Source organism: Scleropages formosus, chromosome 18 (assembly GCF_900964775.1).
Source record: "Scleropages formosus chromosome 18, fSclFor1.1, whole genome shotgun sequence".
In the NCBI taxonomy this organism is placed as follows: Eukaryota; Metazoa; Chordata; class Actinopteri; order Osteoglossiformes; family Osteoglossidae; genus Scleropages; species Scleropages formosus.
The window spans coordinates 17,820,552-17,838,482 of record NC_041823.1 but is presented as its reverse complement, the minus strand read 5'-3'; the positions used below and the strand labels follow the sequence as shown (position 1 = coordinate 17,838,482).

The 17,931-nt window shown below is 45.3% G+C and overlaps 1 long non-coding RNA gene across 1 annotated transcript; it reads right to left on the bottom strand.

Annotated features, from left to right (window-relative positions):
- Window positions 1-1,711: 1,711 nt before the first annotated feature.
- Window positions 1,712-10,343, bottom strand: LOC108925149 (uncharacterized). Its single transcript, XR_001965385.1, has 3 exons — window positions 10,102-10,343; window positions 2,039-2,139; window positions 1,712-1,916 (listed from the first exon to the last, which is right to left on the bottom strand). It is a non-coding gene; the product is annotated as an uncharacterized LOC108925149 (long non-coding RNA).
- Window positions 10,344-17,931: the final 7,588 nt, after the last annotated feature.

Sequence of the window (17,931 nt, the reverse complement as noted above, 5' to 3'; positions counted from 1 at the left end):
TTAACGCAAATATCTAATCAGCCAATCACATGGCAGCATCTCAATGCATTTAGGCATGTACACATGGTCAAGACGATCTGCTGAAGTTCAAACTGAGCATCAGAATGGGGAAGAAAGCTGATTTAAGTGACTTTGAATGTGGTATAGTTGTTGGTGCCAGGTGGGCTGGTCTAAGTATTTCAGAAACTGCTGATCTACTGGGATTTTCACACACAACCATCTGTAGGGTTTACAGAGAATGGTCAGAAAAAAGAGAAATATCCAGTGAGCAGCAGTTCTGTGGGTGAAAATTCAATGTTGATGCCAGAGGTCAGAGGAGACAGAGGAGAATGGCCAAACTGGTTCGAGCTGATAGAAAGGCAACAGCAACTCAAATAACCACTTGTTACAACCGAGGTATGCAGAAGAGCATCTCTGAACACACAACGTGTCGAACCTTGAAGTAGATGGGCTACAGCAGCAGAAGACCACATGGGGTGCCACTTCTGTCAGCTAAGAATAGGAAACTGGGGCTACAATTTGCACGGGTTCACCAAAATTGGGCAATAGAAGACTGGAAAAAACGTTGCCTGGTCTGATGAGTCTCGAGTTCTGCTGTGACATTCAGTTGGTAGGGTCAGAATTTGGTGTAAACAACATGAAAGCCTGGATCCATCCTGCCTTGTATCAGTGGTTCAGGCTGGTGGTGGTGGTGTAATGGTGTAGGATATATTTTCTTGGCACACTTTGGGCCCCTTAATGCCACAGCCTACCTGAGTATTACTGCTGACCATGTCCATCCCTTTATGACCACAGTGTACCCATCTTGGCTATTTCCAGCAGGACAACATGCCATATCACAAAGTTCAAATCATCTCAAATAGGTTTCTTGAACATGACAATGAGTTCACTGTACTCAAATGGCCTCCACAGTCACCAGATCTCAATTCATTAGATCACCTTTGGGATGTGGTGGAACGGGAGATTCGCATCATGGACGTGCAACCGACAAATCTGCAGCAGCTGTGTGATGTTATCATGTCAATGTGGACCAAAATCTCTGAGGAACGTTTCCAGCACCTTGTTCAATCTATGCCATGAAGAATTAAGGCAGTTCTGAAGGCAAAAGGGTGTCCAACCTGGTACTAGCAAGGTATACCTAATAAAATGGCCCATGAGTATATATATCTATATATATACACACACACATTTTCAGAACCGCTTGTCCCAGACAGGGTCACAGGGAACCAGAGCCTACCCAGTAACACAGGGTGTAAGGCCAGAGGGGGAAGGGGACACACCCAGGACGGGACGCCAGTCCGCCGCAAGGCACCCCAAGCGGGATTCGAACCCCAGACCCACTGGAGAGCAGGACTGTGGTCCAACCCACCGCACCCCGTGTGTGTGTGTTAATACATTCAGTATATATTGTAATCCATCCATCCATTGTCAATAACCACTTTTCCCGAGCAGGGTTGCAGCGAGCCAAAGCCTTCCTGGAAACATTCAGCACAAGACCGAAAGGGTGGGAGGGTACACCCTGGACAGGACACCAGTCCATCGCAAGGTACCAAGCAGGACTCGAACCCCAGACCCACCAAACAGCAAGGCACCAGACAAACCCACTGTGACACCACATATATTGTAATATATTGCTTTTTTATGTAGCACCATGGTCCTGGAAGAAAATTGTTTCGTTTCACTGTATACTGTACCAGCTGTATATGGGTGAAATGGCAATAAAGCCACCTTAACTTCTGACTTAAGGAGGAAGAGCTGGGTATCATTGGCGCAGCAGTGGTAGTTGAATCCATGAGAGGTGATGACAGGGCTGAGGGACAAGGAGTAGATTGAGAATAGCAGGGGGCTCAGACACACAATATGCTTTCCTCACTTTCACCCGACCCTGTTCTCCAGCAAGTCCAGTGCTGAGCATCCTGAAGGTAAAGAATAATGGGAAAGGAAGAGTTGATGAAGATCAGGATGGAAAGAGAGGTGCATTCTTTAGTCTTCCTTCATTTTTCTTGCGCATATTCATAAGTCGGAAGTATTGTCTTACCTTGTTTCCCAAAATTTCACTGAGAATCTTGATGTGTTGCTGTCAGGAGCTGGTCCTTTTCTCCTTCACTGGCTTGTTGCGACTCTCCCAGATGGGGGCACCTGTAGCCGTGGAAAAACACCCTGTACAAGCAGCTTTCCTCTTATTTTAATAGCATTACATGGTACGTGCTGAGCGACGGCGACTCGGAAAGGTCAGGGAAGTCCACGCTCCTGTCAGTGTTTGTACAGTAGGTGTGAACGGTGTTGCCCATGTTGGTAGTGATGTCTGCCCTGCTGATCAGGGAGCAAGAGCATGTGCAGCAACTCCCAGAATTCCAGTTCATGTTTGCCGTATGCGGACACACATAATACAAACGAGCACAAGATGCGCAAGTATTGCCACCAACAGGAAACGTGACTCTGTCACCGCAAATATGTTTTCAGACATGTGCATCACCCAAGTAATCACTCGCTCACTTTCGAAAGCCATTTGTCCTGGTCAGGGTAGTGGCACTCCGGACCCTATCCCAGAATCACTGGGGGTACAACTTGGATGAGATGCAAGTCCTTCACAGTATTTATAATAAAAAAAAATTCAATATTGGGATAAAACATTTTGTAATTAATGTACTCCACGTATTTCCTTGAGTCACAGCACTCTAATCAATATCAATTATGTGTGTAGTTTTCAACAAAAACAGCCTGAGTTTTACTGAACTGCAGGTAGGGGGCGACAAACCCACTGCAACTGTGCAGCTTTGCCTTTCATTTTCCTGCTGGACAAGGCCACAGTTGGCCAAAAATGTGATAAAAGAAAAAAATATAAAAAGCAAAAAAAAAAAAAAGCTGTGAAGGCATTCAGGGCAGAACGGAATTCTTCAACAATGGTTTTGATTTCATTCACAAAAATACACTCACGCTTTCTGAACCGCTTGTCCCATACGGGGTGGCGGGGAGCCGGAGCCTAACCCTAACCCGGCGACCCAGGAGCCTAAGGCTGGAGGGGGAGAGGACGCACCCAGGACGGGACGCCAATCCGTCGCAAGGCACCCCAAGCGGGACTCGAACCCCAGACCCACCGGAGAGCAGGACCCGGTCCAACCCACTGCATCACAGCGCCCCCACTTTCACAAAAATAAAACAGTAAAAAATTTACCTCTGCAGGACCATCTTTTCTTTTTTTTTCTTTTTTTTTAGATTTTCCAAAGTAAAACTAACCATGAACTGAAGGACAGAGACGCATTTCTTCTAAATTAATTTCAATCCAGCATTTGCAATAATAACCACTTGCAACTGTTTGCAATCTTTTTCCGAACCGTACGGGCAGGTATCTGCTGTCACCTGCATTGAGCGTAACGTTTTGAAACACAGCATCGTAACATATCGCACGAAACCAAATGATTGTTTTTAGCACTTTTACTTATTTTTCTCTTCTTTTGTAACTGTCTGTTTTCCTCCCTTCGGATTACAGTACGCCACCACAGTCCTGGGACACCGCCAGGTGATCCCAAATGATCAGGTGAAGTTAGAGGGCCTAAGAGCAGGAGACACACCTGCTGCCATGCTGCATTTAGACACTTAAGGGGGGAAAAAGCTTTGGAAACAGCATGATCAACAGCTCAGGTGAATACAGAGACAAGGCTGGTGGAACGGTTAAAATTTTCTGCACAAACCATGGACTCATTCATTTCTTTGCTATGACAGACAATATAAATCGTTTCACTGCCTTGATCTCTTTACTTGGGAACATTAATAAGTAAAAGTCAGAAATATTAGAATTTTCATTTTGAATTGCCAACAGCTAAAACATTACAGATATCCATAGTGATTTGAGTCAGGACCAAGTCTGCCGCGGTCTTGCCGTTGTTGAATATTCATAACCACCTGCCTTACACAGAGGAGTTACTAACTGTTAAGACAAACACATAACTCTTGCTGTTAAAAACACGGCCGTTTCTGAGAAAATATCATCGTGACAAGAATAGTACAGTCGGTGCAAAGATGTGCTCAAAAGGGGCGGTAAACAAGCGAACAAGTAAAAAAGCCTGCGGATGGTGGGAAAGGACCGACTATTTCAATTGGGTGACTTAATTTATCCCTTCATGTAATATCTTTCCGTTGAATTGGAGCTTCCACGAAAGGAAAAAACCATGAAGTCTCGTCGAAAAAGGCAGATGTAAGCAATCCAAACAATTTCAGTGTTATATTTTCATAACCAGCAAAGTGACCCCAAGAGAGGCGTTTAGACTGTCCACGTGACAGCGGGTCCCCAGGCGGAGGGCTGCGCGCGGCCTCAGAGACGGCCAGCGGGGCCGGCAGAGGAGCGTAGTCACCCCATAGTGGGTTGCTCCGGTGCCTCTGGACTGCTTCAACAGCAAGTTCCGGTGACTCCAAACACCACCGGCTACTCCGTTCCGGCCCGGACTGTGAGTACCGGAAGGAGGAGGACAGGATGCAACAGGAGGACAGAAGGTCACGGGGAAAGGAAAGTGATAGGAACCTTTTGGGATGAAAATGGAAAGATGTTACATGAAGGGATTCATCAAGTTACCCAACTGGACGTAGTCGGTCCTTTCCCACCATGAGACATAGGAGAAATGAGACGGGTGAGATGCACTGAATGCAAAACTAAACACTGATAGTATTCTGTGATTGCACACTAGCACAAGTACACCAGCAGAGTCATGGTACCTGGCGATGTGTGTGTTTTTGCTGTGGGAGCGCTTTTGAAAAATTAGCCCTGCCCTGAGATCAGTTCCCAAACACCGTCCTGCAGGAGAAGATTTTTGGTATTTAAGCAAAGGACAGGGGTACTTTAGTTTGAAATAAAGCATGAGCACCAGAGACATGTAGCACAGCATGTCCTCTTACCCGCTGCTCCCTCTGCTCCTCCGCTGGGAGAACAGGGACACCATGGTGGACCTGACACTTTGCAGAGCGAGGTGCATCTCCTCAAACATTAAGCATACAGTGAAGCGTACGCAAATCAGATCGTAGCAGTAAAACTCCTTCCTCTAGAGTTATGAATGGAGGAGAGGCAGAAAATTAGACAAGTTGAGAAGTGAGCTCGGAATATCGCGGCGTATGGCTCGCAAACTGTGGCAATCACCTAATTGTCCAATAATCTATATTACATTTGTAAGATGAAAGGTAAAATGTCACTACCGTTTTAGGTATGTGTTTTGTTCTGCATTTTCCTGGTGGAACGTCTCATGATCATTTTTTCCTGCATTACGCAAAAAGACGCAGGTTCAGAGCAGCCTGCAGACAAGAAGTATGTTCATCTTTTTTTTTTTTTTGAAACTCACTGTTTACAGCTAAGTCACAATCGATAAAAGTTTAATAATACAGCTGTCCCTTGGTTTATTTATAGCTTAGGTCCCTGGAAACGGTTAAATAAAAAATTGTAAACCGTTGCAAGCAAAAATGTAGAAATCTGCCTGTAAGAGGTACAGGACAGGAAATTCACAATCAAACACAACGGAAGGTGTTTGTATCTTTGAAAAACTGTGACTCGGCCACTTTGAACACGAGGAGGGATTTAGCTGACCGGCATCTGTACGTCACATATCTCGGTCAGGCTGAGTTGGGGAAGCGTCTGCGCGCAGTCGCCGCACACTAAGGGCAAATTTGCATCGCTGATCCACCCGAATCAAGACTTCGGACCGTCGGGGTAAAACTGGAGCAAACCCACGTGGATGTGGGGAGAACGTTCAAACGTCACACACACCGAGCAGGGATCAAACCTACATCCGGTCACTGAGTCTGGGTGCGGTAAGGTAGCAGCGCTACTCCCTACGCCGCTCCGCCACCCCACGGTCGTGCCGTTTAGGCTATATGCAGTACCTTCAGTTTCTATTCAAAAAATCTCTATAATGTACTTCCAACAGCATGGCAGCATCACTAGTCTAATGCGTATGACTTTATCGGAGTGGTCAAATTCGGAAAAAATCCGTATCCGAAAACCTCTGCGACAACGAACAAGGCAACGAAATGCGAGAGCGTCGTGAACGACGTTTGGCGGTGTGCGAAGAGCAGCTCTCTGCACCGCTGTGAGCGGGGTCTTCCTCTCCGCGAGGCTCTTATTCAGAACCCGAGCGAAAGGTCTCCTTCCGAGAATTGTCCGGGAGATGATGACCTTCGACGGAGGAGCCCCCGGCAGCGGACTGCCCATGAGACGATGATCACTCGAGGCAACCTGCTTCTACTCTCGGTGTCCTTCCGTGGGTGCTCGGGAAGAGCAGCGAACTCCTGAACTCCTTTCCGAAAACCTCTAGTAGGTTCCATTTAGACCCATTCGACGTTTAAAGAAATGACGAAAACAGTCCCCGTGATGTCTGTTAATCTTTTCCCCTGCACTGAAACATGGCCTTTAAAAATACCCATATTTATTTAATGCCAGGAGATTAGGAAATAATGCTGAGGTGAAACCTGAAAAACACTGCATGAAAACTACCCCTTCAAAAAAAAAATCCTCTTTATGCTCACAGTAATACAATAGCCATGGAGTAATCCAAACATTTTTGCAATAAAAAAGGATATTATAGCAGCCACAGCAATGATAATAATCAAAAGGCATAGCTGGACTCTTCCCGGTTCGGTATGTAGACGGAAAAAACTAAAGCTTGTGTAGCCGCTGGAATGGCAGCCAACTATGACCTCAATTCGGTGGGAGTTTTGCCAGCCTGTCTGGAGATGTTCAGTGCTTTTCTCTCTCTTCCCAGCAGAGCGGCTGAGAAAGGCCCACTCATTCACACTCCCGAACCCTGCGAACACACCTGGCCAACCCCCTGCAGACTCATCAGCCACCTTATAATTTCACATCTCGCAAATACCAGTTTTTTTCTACCAGAGCAGACAAGTCCAACAGAAGCTGTATGACAGAGTATATTATGCATTCCTTCTACGTTAAAGGACCAGATTTTGTTTTTTTCCCCATTAACGTCTTTCTCACCGCTATCCTAAAAATACCATTTGCATTCTTATGTTTTCCCTCTTTTTGAAATCCTCAGGAAAAGTCGATCTGTTGTCGTTATTAATCTTCCCAGGAATGCACGGGATTACTTCGACGGGGTAGTGACGCTACGTGCTAAAACTTGAGGAATTCGGCAGAGGACGAAAAAAGAAATCTCGGGATTCTCGTGCAAAAAGGCACATTTTTGCTTGTTCTTCGAACGACAGGAATTTTCTATGTTCGTACAGCCGGACTTCTGAGAAGGATCAGCATCTCGAAGCGAAATCCTGGAATTTGGCTCAGCGCTACACTACGAGAGTAATCCACGCCGGATTGTTAAGTACCGGCTGCGTTCCGTGTTCTCGGTACAACAGATGTGAATCTCACCCTGGGCTGTTAGACGTGTTTTTCCCAAGCCTCATCCACCCTCTCTGCCCATTCCCACCCACAGCCAGCATTCTGCTGCCACCAGCCATCTGTCTGTCTTACGCCTCTATGTTGGGAAACTGACTGGTGCTTACAAGTGCTCCGGTGTAAACTGTTGAGGGCCGAAGCTATAAAACGTCAGGCACCTTAATGGTCAATATTTAGTGTCACACTTCATCTGTGAGCTCTCGCATAATGACATATAATATATAGGCTATAGTGTTGGCTCTTTGTGCTTCGGTGCTCTGCAAGTCTTCGGAAATGAGCGCGTTTTCTAAAAAATTCATCTCTCTTTTCTAGTTTGTATAGAAGGACAAGTCCAGCCCCACGCTGGTTATGGGGACCTGACCTGTTCTCTGCCACAAATGACAAATTCTAAAGAATGGACCTCTCGGTGTGCCAGACACAGCATTACGTACGCCAGACGAAGATTAATCTCCTTAAAAAGCATTTACAAGATTACCCTGGCACGATGTCAAAAGCATCACAAAATATCATTAACAGAGAAAAGAACTTAAATAATGTACTCAGACTTTTCTATTTATATGGCCGTGTAACAAGATTCATTAAACTTACATTGACGCTACTCAAATGAGCCCCTGTTTACATTTTTTATTTGTTATATTTTTAACTCGGACGACAAGAAAGAGGAAGAAGCAAGGCAAGAGTCACCCTCATCCTCATAATACCCGTTCAATATCATTCTCCTACAGTAGAACTATCTTCATAAATTTTTGTGAAATACAAATTTTGCAAGTGCATGATACATGTGTGTTTATGTTCAATTGTTTTTCACAAGGGGGGTGTGGTGGTGTGGTGGTCAAGTCCCGCTTGGGGTGCCTTGCGATGGACTGGCGTCCCGTCCTGGGTGTGTCCCCTCCCCCTCCGGCCTTACGCCCCGTGTTGGCGGGTTAGGCTCCGGCTCCCTGCGACCCCGTATGGGACAAGCGGTTCAGATAATGTGTCTGTGTACATTTGTATTTTTCACAAGCAATTTGTTTAATAATGGCAAACCTGTGCACAGCTATTTATGTAATGAACACTGGTTCACATGGTGGATTGTGACAAATTGACTTTACTCTAGAATCACGTTCCTTCATTTATATCTCTGCTTCTACTGACGCGATACCGCACTTGTATTTTCTCTGAGACGTACGTCTCCTTGAAGAAAAGGGTCTGCTAAATTGATAAACGTAATGTTAACGTTAATACGTTTCTGGCAAACCGGGCTGTAACATATCTATACCTCTGCCCGGGTTGTTCCGTGTCTCCGATTGTGGCCCTCTTATAGCCGCTGTCTCTGGTCTTGCGCCGCAGGGATCGGCGTGTTAATATCGCTGGAATGTTTCTGCCTGACCGCAGATTGCCGAGTGCGGTCACGATGTTCCGAAATGAGGAGTGGCTCAAACGGCCGGCAACTTTCCCACAAAATGAAATGTGCGACTGGCACACGGGAAGAAATTTCAGCGCATTATGTGTTTTCGGGCCGGAAGGAGTATATTGGCCATTCACCCCTACTGCACTCCGCAATTTGCCAACCCCCTCACGGCAGGCTGCAGCGTTTCGCTTGGCTCTCGCTCTATTTGCGCGGCGTGTGGTTTCTGGCCCGGGGCGCCCCAGCGGAGGACAGAGCCGCCGACAGTGCGGCTTGCAGTGGTCTGAGTACATTCCTGCGTCCGCCGACCAAACCATGAGCTGCACTGAACAAAGACAGCCAGCAGCAGCAGCACTATGTCTGGGCCACTGGGCAGCTAGGTGGTGTCAAACACTGTGCAGATACCTCATGAGCAACACTGCAGGGCATAGCACATAGGAATACACTTGACAACACGTTATACACTGACACGCTGCCCACAGAACGCACCACATGCAAAAAAACATTGATCCACTAGACATGCTGCGGGCCACTCGAAGAAACCCTACTTACACACATGACAGTGCAAATGCCTTGCAAACACACACGCGCCGGAGCCTAATCGAGCAACGCAGGGCGTAAGGCTGGAGGGGACACACCCAGGACAGGATGCCAGTCCATCGCAAGGCACCCCAAGGAGGACTCAAACCCCAGACCCACCAGAGAGCAGGACCTGGTCAAACCCACTGCGCCACTGCACCGCTACATCCACCATGCCTTGCAAACACCACACAGGAACACATACGCACAGCAGCCAACTCTGAGGGCTTTTCTCCAAAACAAGCCAGGTTAGACAAGCCCAAGAAGAGCAACAGGTCAGATGCTAGAGTCTGTGCAAGAAGGCAGAAGAGAAGCTCTCCAGGCTGATGTCAGCATTCTCGAGTCTTGCTCCGGACTGACAGTCTTTGAATATATTGTCATGTCTTGCCAGTTAAAGGATCCAAAGCCGCTTTCCTTGTCCAGCCCTTTCACACACCCAGGACCTCTTGTCCGACCATCATCTAGTACTCTGTGCAGCCTCTGCGCTTTATACGCCTTTTAGTTCAGTTGTAAGTTCAAAGGAGAATTTAGGTGCAGCTTATTATGGACGCTTTTCCCTCCTTAGTAGAAGAGAACAAAAAAGCAAACCTTTTCTCTTGATTGTCGATATCCTAGGATTATTAGTTTCTCCTACTGTAGGGCAATGTGCATATCAGTCTGATTATGGAGGGACGACGTCGAGAACGTGTTTCATTGGGCAGGATTTAATTTAGCTTAAAAATGATAATTTATAAAGCAATGTACATACCCTAAGGGATTTGTAGGTAGCCAGTTTAGTCATAGCACTGATGCTGTTTTTGTCGGTTACCACGGTGATGGTAACAACCGCGTGCCCTTCACCATCCACCTTCAGTTGTATCCTTCCATAGAACCTGGGCCCAGGAGCTGTGTGGCCTGTGGAAGGACAGACAGACAATCTTCACTCGAATGTTCCAAGTCGTGACACAGCTGAATGTTTTCTTTAATGTTTATTCTAAGAAAAGCTAACTGTGATAGATTTATCTTCAGTCTGTTTAAATAATTCCTAGGAAAACAGCAAAGCGAGACAGGAAATAGAACACCAGAGCAAAACACAAATAGTCTGAAAAAAATTCTATTTGCATATAATGCCAAATATACAAACTGCTGCTAATGGACCCCAGAAGGAAAAGGAGCATTCTCCCTGCTCTTGCAACTTGTATCTCTAAATTACGCAAGCACCTATTTCTTTGAACTGAAAGGGTATATTCCAAAAAAAAAAAAAAAACTGCTTCCTCAGATTCAGTGGGATAAAATTGAAAATGACATTAACAATTATGAATTAAATTACTTTCCAATGAGAGCATTTATATTGCCTTAATTTATAACATCACGAGCTTAATTGAGCTACACAAAACATCAGTTTATTCCAGCCTCTAGTTATTAATAGTCTCAGAGTAAATAGTCAAATCCTGTTTCGGTCTTCAGTGTCAGAAGGCAGTCGTTTTAAAAGTGCCAGGGAGCAATGAAATATTGAGGAATAGAGGAAATGGCTTTTTTAACCGGCCAGGACTGAGGCCAGCGCCAGTGCAAGGTGCTAAGGTGTCTCCCCGGTACTGTCTGATCGTGAAGAAGAAGCAAGGAGTAATTTCTCTGTGGTGTCAGGATGGGAGGATCATGTGACCTTGTATCATCGTTGGTCATTTTGTGCCTGACACAATTCACCCGTGATACTTCAATGTGTTGAAGGTTGTGCGTGTCCGCAGCCTGAATTTGTGCAACCCCTTCCCCCTCCCTCCCTCCCTCCCTCCCTACTCTGTGCCTCCACTGGTCCAATCGCTGTCACCACGGCAACCGTGTTGTCAGACAAGCTCCAGCTCAGTTAGCCACTTCCCCCTCCACCTGAACAACAATGCAGAAGATACGTCAGTCTATAAAAATAATAAAATGACTACACAGTTTAGGAACGTCTATCTGAATCTATTCGCACCTTTATTTCATATTGTGGATTTGTCTTCCGGTTCCCATGGAAACGCAATGACAGAGCGCTGTAAGCGAAAGGGGTCGTCGATCTCCACTTCTTGCCTCACGCTTATCCGAGGGTTTATTGGCGGCGGTACGCAAATAGGCAGTAAAGCCAGGAAGAGGAAAGAGTGCAAGAGAGAACATCCAGTAAGTTCAGATGATATACAACGTCCAAAGAATTAAATGGGTAGCACAAGCGCACAAAACGATTCTCTGTTTGACACACTGTCTGGTATTCCAGCATTTCCTAGCAGCGTATGAAGAATGAGGCTAGTGAAGCAACATCAGTGATCACAGAGCCTTGGGAGAAGTCGACTCCAGGGCTTTGGAGCAGAGCCAGGCTTGGAGGATGACTGAAGGGTGACTTTAGAACCTCAGCGTGCATCCGAACACATCCATTGTCACCAGTGCAGCGTGTAGTGCGGAGGGAGAGGACCGACCGATGACTGCCGGCACATGTGACCTGCACCCAAGACAGATCAGCCATGTGGCTGTTCTCATCACGGACAGCTACAGTCACAGGATACCACGAACCAGCATCCACCTGTCCGGCTCACCCTTCACACCTGCAGTTGAGAGAACAAAACCAAGCCACACATCAGCACCTTCTACACGTGTCCACGGTACAAACACATCTAGACGACAACTTTTTATTTTCATCCAATGTAATGTGAAGTGTCGCTTCTCTGTCAACCTCCACCTCAGCGTCATACCTCCGGCTCCAGGTCGACACACAGCTGATGTCTGAGCTGCAAGGTAAATAGCATACGGCTTACCCTGATTTTTAATTTCTTATAATTACACTTTTACGTCTAACTATGCTTTTACTGGGATTTGGTGAATTATATATGACACGTGGGGTAAAGGAAGAGATTCCGAAACTGCAGGTGAGTACCAGCACCACGGTCTGGTTCTTTACTGGGCTTTAGTATTTTCATCATATTGTAAGTATACCTGACAGGGGACTCAGAACGCGAAGGCGCGTGGAGAAGCCGTCACCTGCAGGAGATGATGTCTTGTCCTTTGCTATCTGCAATCTGCTCAATGGGAGAAGTAGACAGCCTGAAAAACCTCATGGTTGCCCCCCATGCAGTGGAGCCATCTAGGTTATTGATATTACGTTTAGCAGATGCTTTTCTCCAAAACAACATAAAACTCTGCAAAGAAAAGTGTGTATCACAGTTATGTATGCAGATAATACAGTTACTTTGTTCAACATAACTAAGTACACAGGTGATGTAGTGGCTAGAGCTGCTGCCTTTGGTGCTGAAGGTCAAAAGTAGGAATCCCATCTGCTGTTGTAGCATCCTTGACCAAGGTACTTGTCCTAAATTGCTCCGGTAAAAATGACCCAGCTGTATTAATGGGTAACTCATTGTAAGTTGCTTTTTGAGAAACAGGTCACATAAGTGCAGTACTGCTTTTACCAGGGTACTTTGTACAAGTAGCCGCATGTAGAATTGACTGTGAGACCCCAGCCCGCTCAAGTCACATTTGACTTTTTGACTAATGAACCAGCTCGCTGTCTCAGTTATGTTAGTAGGTTGGGGACCAACTGTGATTAGTACAACAAATTTTAACTAGTAAGGTGCCGCAAAGTGTTGAATGACTGTAAGAGCTGGGACAAGGGCTGAAAAGCTAAGAAAGAACCCATTCAGGCAGCTGAGTTGTACCACGTAGAAACAAGAATGAGGGAGGTTGGGACGCCGGGTCTGTGGGGGGAGGGGGTCTGGACACAGCATGGGCTGAGGAGCATCACATTACCCACTGGAGACAAACTGTGAAACACACAGGGCAAAGGTTTGAATTCAAAAGCCACTGGATGTTTTTAGCTCCAGGATGAATATCAACAGGGCAAGGATACTGTGGTACCCAGGGTGGAAAAATAATTTTGAATCCAGCTGTAGCGAATCGAGCATAAAATTTGCATCATATGTTGAACTTGTAAATCCCTTGATTAAAAGGAAGAAATCAGAAGTGGTCTCAAATGATTTCATTCAAGCTCCGTTCTGACTGGGGCTAAAACAGTGAAAATTTCGAACCACTGGCAAGGCGTTTTTCTGCCTTGCCAATGGTTCAAAATTTGGCAGAGTATCTGAGCTCGGTAGACATATTGAGGACCACATCTCACAAGTTCTTGTCAAGAATTCCAGATGTGAATTTCAACTTGATGAAAGTTATGGAAGAAAACATAGATTCTTAGAACTTCACCCAAGCAAAGACAGAAACCGGATCATTTCGAAGAAGAACGTTTTTCTTAAGTCATTTCTACATCAGCGACAGAACGCTCCTTGAGGTTAACTTGTGAAGAGAGCAGAGTAACACAAGACAACAGAACGTTTTAGTTCGGTTCCGTTATGTGACGTAAAAATCCGACCCGCCGCTCCTGTGATGCGGCCCAGTTCAACACACGTGATGGCTGGTGAATGAGTTGAAATCCGTAGACAGAGGGGTTATGCTAAGCGGAACTGATCTCGCTGTGGCTGCCTCCTCGCGATGACCTCGCTGCCCCCCGATAGTATGAGCTCAAAATCCATTTGAGCCATGCGCAGCATGTCGCTTAATGTTGCTGTTGCCATCAAGTCAAACCTGACTCACAGAGACCACCTGTGTGCTTTTCAGGGCAGGGGAGGAACAGAGGTGGGTTACCAGTGCCTTCTTCTGTATGTCGGGGAGGCACACCCAGGGAGAAACACAGAGCCGCTGTGCACCCCAAGCAGGACTCGAACCCCATCCTGCCAAACAGTAGGGTACTGGTCAAACCCACCACATCACCACATCTCCCTCCCTTAATGTAAATATGTGTAAATAAGAGTAATAATTTACAACAATCAAATTTAACTCATGATTTTTTTTTTTTTGCGAATTCCCTTTTTAATTAGAATATGTACATTGAATTGTCATAAATTCTGTTGTGGCTCCACCTGAGTGAAAACTCGATAATGTTATATAATGACGAGTTACACAACAGACAGTTACAGAACGTCTTATGTGAAACTAAATGGATAGTTAATGTAAAGGGTGAGTTTTTTTTCGTGATTTGGGGAAACTTAGAATCTGCGTTCGCCCGCCAATCCTAATGTTGCTGATGAAGACATGAGCCCCACCAGCAAACATTAATACAATAAGCTCTGAGTTGGCCAGGCATCCAGTATGATGTTGGCTAAACTGCTGCTGCCCAGGATTATCACAGACTGTTCCCCACTGACTCCTGCTCATCCCCATTGACACAAACCACATGCCAACATCTATTCAGGGAAGTCTTACATTGCAATGCCATTCAAACTCCTGCAATTTCTTCCGTGACACGACGTAAGTAGGCTCTCTATGACCATACTATTGGGAAGGATGGTCCAATAAGCACCATTTAACTGAATTAATCAGTGCGATGATAAGCATGTCATGTCTGCTTACATGCGCTAAATAATTCAACTGTTTTCAGCACTTGCAAAAAACCCAATAATGCAATACAATCATCACAACAATTCTTGCAGATACAAGGCTGAGCAAGGAAAGCCATGGTTCTGTGCATTTTCTTCTTTGCTTCATTTTCAGAAAACCAGTCCTTACGGTTTGGTTCCGAAACCTAGAAAAACGTAAAAATGCAGCTGGGAGCGCACACATGAGTCACCAGTACATGTGACCTTACCTGGTATTGTCCTCCTTGGCTGGAACCCAGCAGTAGATAGGCATCCACGGACAGGCTCGGGCAGAGCTTGATCATCACAAAGAGGCAGAGCAGAGGAGCCCCCAATGCAAACACAAGTCAGGCCACTAAGAGTGAGGCAATAATGCTGCTCCTGCAGAAGCTGTCAAACCATGATCAGAATCCATCTAGTTCTAGGTGTGTCCAAGCACTGTATTCCAGAAACACATGGCAAAGTGTTGCACAGAACCACCGTTAGCCCTGGAAAGCGGAGGAGCGCAAAGAACGCACAATTATGCCCTCTCCACTTTATACTTTAACGAGAAGGAAGTGCCAGCGGTCCCGACTCTGTCTGGCAGTAGAACGTGAAGGTGTAAAATTCAGGCCTACACAGCAGTCGCGCTAAAACTGCACGGTCAGCTTGTCGCATGGCTGCCCAGTAGCTTTTTCAATTCCCACTTACGGCAAGCGAGAGCAGGATTTGCAGCGTCCCACTGCAGACCCCTGTCGACAGTGTCAGAGAGGAGGGTGGCCTGCCTCCGGGAAACGCATCAACTTGGAACAGCGTGATACAGCAACAAAGTTAGCTCAAGGAATGAGGTAACTTTCTTCAAGTCAGCAGGCAGTAGTTAAGGAAAAGACGCTCATAACTTGAAATTTACTGTTTCGAGCCCCAGGAGTTACCCTGCCGTACCTGAATTATCCCAGCCGTATAAATGGAAAGAAATACTGTAATAATAATTATCATTAAATTATACGCAGTTACCCACGGTGCTGTAACTCTATCCTTCTCTTTCACCAACTCTGCCTCTACTGTGATTGTCTTTTTTAAGCCTCCTCTCCAACTGTAGTCCTGCCAGACTGCTAAATATGCTTCCTGAGGGACGAAGAGAGCAGCTGGAAGTTATGTGAAGAAAAGAGAAACTTTACACTAAATGGATAGACAGGAAGATCTGAAAGGCCTGGCGAAAGCTTCAAACAACAGGGAGGGAGTAAAAATAGCTTGTTCTGCCGTCATAACGTATTCATGACTGGTAAAGCTGCTCAACGGTTACTTTCTGAGTTCTGTACCAAGCTGAAGCAGTGGGTCTTCTGTGAAAAGCTGTCCAATAACTGAAACAACATGTATCTCAGCATCAGATCTGCTGCTCTGTTCCCGACCTTCATGCATCGCTAGAAGACCGACCTGTTCTCATTACATCTTGGCACCGTTTAGCCTCGGCTTTATTATTCTATCAGTAACCTTTGCCTAGCAGGTTAAACTGTGTTCTTGTTATATGTGTAAGTTTTTTGTAATACTTTCAACATTTCAATTAATTACATCAGCTATTTTTGTTTAACCAGGTTGTGACATGTAGTGGTGTGGCATGATAAGGGAGTTTCCATATTACAAATATCGGAAGAAGGTATACAGTAGGTGTAGGTGTGTGTGTGTGTGTGTATGTGTGTGTGTTTGTATAAAAATGAAGATGACTGACCATAAAGTTAGAAATAAGTCAGAAAAAAAAAGAGAAATCCTCCATGGCCAGAAATGGTAATAATGTTTCTATGCTGTTGATGAAAATCAGTTCTTCATGAATTTTTTTTGTATTTCAGTCTGTCATCAATAGTCTTTAGTTTTGAATTTTTTTTATCCCTTGTCAATATTAACTCTTTTTCAATAATTTCAGTCATTGTTTTTATCAGCCTGGTCTTAGGTAATGTGGTGGTGCAGGAGGTTCAGCTGACGTCTGCTGTATGGCGGGTCTGGGGTTCGAGCCCTGCTAGGGGTGCCTTGCGATGGACTAGCGCCCTGTTTTGGATGTATGCCCTATCCCTTGGGCCCTGTGTTGCCGGGTTAGGCCGTGACCCCTGCTTGGGACAAGTGGTTGTTGACAATGGATTATTGTTCCTTTATATTAATCGCTTGTATTGTTTTGTGTATTAGTCACATACTGTCCTTTCCTGTGTTTGATGGCGACCATTCAAGTACCGGCTTTAGGTGTTTGCCTGACAGTTATGACATCATAACCTTATATATTAACTCTATATATCTCTTTTCACCTAATCTACATGCATACTGATGAAGGAACTTAGCGGATATGCGTGTGGAAATGAACTTGTTTATTGTTTCACAAAGTTTGAGAGTGCTGTCCCATTCCTTTTTTCTGATTGGCAACTAACTGCAATTTCTAATTATATAGTTGTAATTCCGTGGGGGGTGTGGTGGGTTGGACCAGGTCCTGCTCTCCGGTGGGTCTGGGGTTCGAGTCCCGCTTGGGGTGCCTTGCGACGAACTGGCGTCCCGTCCTGGGTGTGTCCCCTCCCCCTCCGGCCTTACGCCCTGTGTTAGTGGGTAGGCTCCGGTTCCCCGCGACCCTGTAAGGGACAAGCGGTTCTGAAAATGTGTGTGTGTAGTTGTAATTCCTTAAAGGGCTGGATCTCAACCAGAGTACTGCTGAAGAGTAGTGTGTGCAGTCTTGTCTTGATGTATTGAACTAATTTAGCCTTCGCTCTCAGAAGTGGCATTACTAGCAGTTTGAAGACAGCTACAAGACCTGAACAAACCATGCTGATGTAGTAAAATTCATTCAAGTAAGGGTTTAAAAGCTCTTCATATTCCCAGGTTGCAGAATTACTTCAGTGATTGATGCAAAATGAGCTAACCTGAAAATATGTTTATTTGTACATTTTTCAGAATGGTTACTGCAACAGTTAAAATCAATTCTGATAAATTTGTCAATAATACATGGATAATACTGTATATTGATTAAGTAAATGACCATTGTTTACTTCTAAAGCTCAAGGAGATACATTAAATTTGTTCAGGTTTTCCGAATAAATAAATATTTTTTTCTCACCATATCATTCAACTTTTCATTTCTAATATGTGGCCTGTATCAAAAACAGCTATGCTGCATAAAAACATACATACCTACATTTATTCACTTAGCAGACACTTTTCTCCAA